Genomic DNA, 6,267 nt, shown 5'->3' with positions numbered 1-6,267 from the left:
GGGCTGGAGCACCTCTCCTATGAGGACAGGCTGAGAGAGTTGGGCTTGTTCAGCCTGGAGAAGAGAAGGCTGCGGGGAGACCTGATTGCGGCCTTTCAGTACCTAAAGGGGGCCTATAGGAAAGACGGGGAAAATCTTTTTAGTAGGGCCAGCTGTGACAAGACAAGGGGTAGTGGTTTCAAACTGAAACAGGGTAGGTTTAGACTAGATCTAAGGAAAAAATTCTTTACAATGAGGGTGGTGAAACACTGGAACAGGTTGCCCAGAGAGGTGGTGGAGGCCCCATCCCTGGAAGCACTCAAGGCCAGGTTGGATGGGGCTCTGAGCAACTTGATCTAGTTAGCGGTGTCCCTGCTTCTGCAGGGGGGTTGGACTAGATGACCTCTAGGGGTCCCTTCCAACCCAAAACATTCTATGATTCTATGAATTTCACAGTGAAAATGGTAACAACTCACATGTAGGACAGCAGGGGTGTAAGGTTATTTGCACCTATTGTAATGTTCTGCATGTGATGTCCTGGCAAGAGAAGTGGACCTTCCTCAGAGAGGTGGTTTCCCACCACCTGTTTGAGCCTGAGCTTCAATGTATCCTGACGCAGCGGCCCACAAGCAAACCAAGGATGCGGGCCCCCCCACCCACACCATCTAATCCAAACCCCTGCACACTGGTGGTATAAATGATCAGGGTACAGACTGGCCAAAGAGGAGGATGCTTTGTATCCAGAATTTGGGACACCAAGATGAAAACCAACAACACATTATAGAAATGTTTTCTGTATTTGTCAAAATAGCCTCATGTTTAGCGCCAGCTTACAGTCAAAGCTTTCATGGTCCCACAATGCACGAAGGATGGGTGACTTTTGGATGCTGCTGAAAGCACAAAATACCTTTATTGCCTATAAATACAGATCCTGAAATCTGTAGGAAGCCCACTTTACCAGCTGAAAACCCACTTTAGGAAGAAAACTAAACCTCTTGACCTTGAAATAGCTTCCAAATTCTAAAAGTAGCACATCTAGCTAGCTAGCTGCCTTAGTTACAGACATTAATCACTGCCATATTTTACACAGCATGTAAAATTTAAGTAATAGAATCACTGTCCCCATCACCATATTTGCAACTAAAAGCTGATAAATAGAAGCACTGACCTCAGCTGGTCGATTTAACCTGATGAGTCATGGTCTTGGGGCCACATATGCTTCCTCTGCTAATATTCTTGTTCCTATTTATTTTTTAAAGTGTGCTGGCATGCTGTGTACCACAGAATAGCTTCGCTAATGGGCATTTCCAGAAATAGAAATATCCCATTAGTTCCCTCTCCTTTGTCAGGGTTTCACAGTCACTGCTTACTCTACAGAGAGCTGCAGCATCTCAGAGACGAGGGCAGGAGCGCTGCTGGGAGAGGGGGAGGATGGGCAGAGTTAGGCTGTTGAGCAGTGAATTCCTCTTGAAGTTCTCCATCTGAGAAGCACCCTGGTATCTCCTTGCTTTTTGCATTACAGGGAGCTAAGCTGTAGAGAAAGGTGCAGCAGATGCGGGCTCCTCCACTTCAGCTGCTCCGGGTAGCTACGTACGTGCCGCAACAGAGGGATCTGCCCACAGCAATAGCTTTGGTATTATTATCGATGAGATTTTCTCTGCAAAAGGCTGGATTTTTCATCACAGCTGAACCAGAGAGAGAACTGAATCACAGTGTGGTGTTTCAGTCGGAGCAGTGGTCCACAGCAAACCGCTTGCTTTGGACTGGGGTCCCCCAGGGCTGGGTGCTGTGCAGAAATACAGCGCAGAAGAGCCCTCTTACTCTCCCAGCCAGATGGTTTTTGTCACTCAACTTACTAACTGTGCAAGGTAATATCGACATGTATAATATTTAAATGAATGCCAGCTGACTTCATCGCCGTACCTGTGTTGATCTAAGCTGGTGAATCATGGTCGTGGGGCCATGTGTGCTTTCTCCACCACTGTTCGGGAGGAGTGACTGTACAGGGAAAGGATGAGACGAGGCCAGGCAGAGATGGCTCAAGCATCCCCGGCCACGCAGACACCCTGCAGCAGACGGAATGCCAGGGTAAGAAGGGATGTGAAGGAGGGCTATGGCACTTTGCAGATTGCTCTGCGTTCAGGAGCATCAAGGGGAGAAATACCAAAGTGACTGATGGAAGGTGTCAGAATTGGGTCCACTACTATGTAATCTGGCACCATGAGCAATGGCATTTGCTCAATGACCTCCCACCAACCCTGTAATTATGGCCTCAAAAATACTGCAATCAGTATCATTATCAACTGCTATTTCTGTACCCAGACAAGGACCACAGTCCAGTGGCCTCCAAGCAGGCAGGAACCTGTCTGGGTTGCAAGACAGAAGCTTCACAGAGCCCAGGCTGTCACACACGGCCCCAAAGGCCATGGCTTTCACCACCCTGTAGATGCTTCCATGTAGATCTGGTCCCTTGCAATAAAGAGCTGATGGGGACTGTTCCTCTGCTGGCCTCCAGCTGAGAAACCAAGAGAGAGGCAGGTGGCTCCTGTGCTTCTGCTCTGTCCCCAGCCCACAAAACAGGTACATGGGATGTAACCCGGGAGTGTGCATTGCTGTGTGGCCTTTTCCTCTTCTGCGGGCAGATCTGCAGCTCCCTAAAGGAGTGAAGCAAAAGCAGCTGCTTGCTGAGCAGCACCGTGCTAGTGGGGAGCGGTGGGGTTGCACCAGGGTGCCCCAGCAGCCCTCTGGCCCCGGGTACCTGTTCAGATTGCAAATTGGCAATGAAGTATTAAAAAAAAATAAATAAATGGAGGCAAAAGACTTTGGCTGCCTGAAGAACAGCCCCTTGTATTACACAAGCATCACTTAGACCCCTTTGACATTCATGGTGTTTATGGCACTTAGATCTTTGCTCCAAGAAAATTAACTCAAAATCAATCTAGGCCTTCCATTAAACCTGACAGATCCATAATAAGGAGAAGGCTCCTTCATCTACTGCTCTCGGATAGAAGTAGGAGTACGAACAGCCATCATGCTCGCTGACTTCCACGTGTGAGTTCCCCAGGCTGGAGGGTGTAATGGGCTGCTAATTCTGGCCCTTAGCCGGATCCTCCTCTCTTTGGGTGTATATCCATTCCTCCCCTCCCTTGCTTGGCTCTTGGGATGGTAATTCTCTGCCGTCTGACTCTATAATGTCACTGAAATGGGATTTATACAGGGAATATTTAGCAGAATTGCATTAGTATTTGACATTTCAGCTCTTGGAAGTTTTCAATGATGTTATTTGCAAGGACATTTTTATCGTTGTAAATTGCAATTCTTCAAGAGCAATGTAGCAGTTTAATTTTCTAGGTCTGTCTCTTTGTCTCTCCCTCTCTATCAGGATTTCTGGTGATTTATTTGATTCACTCGTCCTTTGGATTTCTTATGCTTGTTACAACACACCTGTGTCTCGGTGACACAGAAAAATGTTCATTTGAAGTAACAGCTCTGGCTTGCAGTGCTTTGGATTTGATACAAAAATAGAACTGTGTAGAAAACTTTTTTTATTAGCTTCTTCAGAATTCTAGACCCCAGGTATTTCAAGCTGAATAACAGCATGTTTTACTTAAAAAAAGGAAACCAGATATTGGTTGCTTGAAATGGCCACTGAAGCAAGATCTGGGAGCACTTATGAGAGACTTCTGCTGCTTCACAAGACTTCACATCACATGCTCCAAGGAATAAAAAAAATTCAAGTGTGCAGCTTTTTCCATTAGCCAGTTTGTATTTTGTTAGCCTTGGATCCCTCTTTTTTTTTTTTTTTTTTTTTTTTAATGAGTAAGTACAAGAAATAGATGAGGAAATACTACAGTGCAAAATCCTAAATGAAAAGATGTTCAGAAGAGGCTGCCGTGGCTGTGCAATAGGAATGTGATAAAAAAATGTTAACTGCCTCTCAAGCAGTTAGTGGTGAGTTTTTTTCCCAGAAAATTCTTCTGATCAAGAAATTTCAACTGTAACAAATATAATTTGGGGAGAAACCCAGACAATTCTAGGAACAAAGAAAAGTATGCTGCGCATACCATAGCGGTAAAAACTGACAGATTAAACTGAGAAGTCTCTCCTGAATATCAGATCTCTGTATGCAGTGTTACAGAGACCTTCATGATCCATAAAGACATTCTGGCAGCGCACTTCATTTCTGCCCTGCCCTTGTTTAACAAGATTATTTTGCCTTTCTTTAGCACTTTAAATCTGAGATTCCAAATGTCTTGGAAAACACCTGCTATATGGACCCTGACTAGATAAAGATGTAATTTTTGTCCTTATTTGACACGGTAGAATATTAAGACATCGTGTTATGGAGAATTCAAAGACCTGTTGAGCGAGAGCTGCCTTTAGAAACAGCACATCCCTTTCAGAGCTGCTTGGCTTTCCAGAGAAATCACCGCTCCTATGAGCAAAAGGATTAAAATATCTCTTCCTTCCTTTTTATTCTCCAAGTTTAGAAATACAGTTACTGGCAGATGGCCTGTGGTGCTCGGGGCTCATTCAAACAATACTGAAATATTAGGAATTTCTGTCCATGTGTACAGGCACACACAGACTCACATGCACACACAGAAACAATTAACGTAATTTTCAAATCAAAGCATACTTCAAGGCAGACGCCAGGCCAGATTCAAGCTAAATTTGCAGGCTGAGCTCGTCAGAGGAGTGGCACTATCTGACTGCGAAAGATTATAACGATTAACATGTGTGACAAGCATTTTATTGAACAACGAGCAGACTGCTTAGGGGCTTTGTGCACAGCAAGTACTCCCCGCTCCCGTGAGGAGAGGACATCAGACTGGTGGTTTGCGTTATGAAATCGGGCCCATCCCCTTGGTTCTGGTGGACCATGAACGTGGCCATTCCGGGGAAAGCGGGAGCAATGCCAGGGCCTGGGAAGAGGGCAGTGGTGGTAGCTGGCTAGCTGTGGGGCAGTGCTTCTCCAAAACTTGGCTAGTCTCTTAGAACGCTCCTCTTTTCACAGCCCTTGATTAATGTACTACTGGTTAAGCACTGACTGCTATTTGTGCATTAAAGATGTGGCCATTCCCCTAGTGACAGATTGTTTTGGCAATGCTTATGCAGCACTTGGTATCTATTGCCCAGTTATTTTATAACTCCTTGGTGCCAGTTCTGTGCAAGAAAGGGTTTCACCAGCGTGTTCCTTACCATCCTGTTGAGATAGCACACACTTAACAACTATTGTGAATAAAATATGCTGGTTTCTCCAATGGGTATGCGCAGATATGGATTTTTTTTTGTGCAAAGATGATGTTCAAATTGGAGGAGGTGCTTTGAAGCAGCAAATGATTCTGTATGTGCCCACACATTTAACAAGGAAATAAAATAAACCTAAACCACACGGAAGCACTGCTGTAGACAAGGGGAAGAATGAAGAGTTGATCACCTAATAATAGAAACCAAAGAAATCCAAACTTTATTACTCCAAAGAAAAATAAACACAGCATCAGAGCAGGTTTGATAACCACAGCACAATAATAAAGAGGAAGATGACTAATTTGCTAAAGAAATTAGCAAAAAGTCTCACCTCGATAAGAAGCTCTAAGATGATCTTTAGTACTTGATTTTTTTTAACCTTAGACTTTCTGTATCTACTTCCTTGGTATCTGCAAATGTTCTATCTACAGTCAAGTTCATCCAATGGATGAATTTGACCTCTGATATCTTACACCACTGAAATCGAAGCAAGTGTTGATCTTGGAATTATATGGAAGAGAGGCTTTAGAGAACTGTGTCTTATATATATTGCAAAATAATCTTAGAGAGGCTTTTACCCTCGGGAGCTCGGAACATCAGTGTTTCTGTGAAGATCTGTAGCTGAGTGTTTGAATCTGAGACACTTTGACCCTTACTATTGACTTATTTTGGTCTGTTAGAGTATTTATATAGAGTGCATATCTTCGACTTTTGCAGCAAATGAATAATTTAATGGGTGATATCCACAAACAATTTATAATAAATGTATCTAAGTGTATATTTTCTCACCTTAAAGTATAGATCTTGTTGATAGTGGCATCCCTCCCCCCCCCCCCCCCCCCCCCCAGTATGTTGGTGCCAGTTATGCTTCTATGTTTCATGCTCATTTAAACTAAGTACTTCTAGAGGGTTGCCCACTTTTGTGCTCTGGGGGAAACCCACTGCATCTGGGGAACTTCACATCCTAGTAAGGCTTGCACTTAGTCTGTGAAAATCATGCTGATGGATTCACAGGTATTAGCTTATTTTTTCCCCCTT

The sequence above is a fragment of the Egretta garzetta genome, unplaced genomic scaffold (assembly GCF_000687185.1).
Source record: "Egretta garzetta isolate BGI_Z169 unplaced genomic scaffold, ASM68718v1 scaffold59, whole genome shotgun sequence".
Lineage (NCBI taxonomy): Eukaryota > Metazoa > Chordata > Aves > Pelecaniformes > Ardeidae > Egretta > Egretta garzetta.
This window is presented reverse-complemented; position numbering follows the sequence as displayed.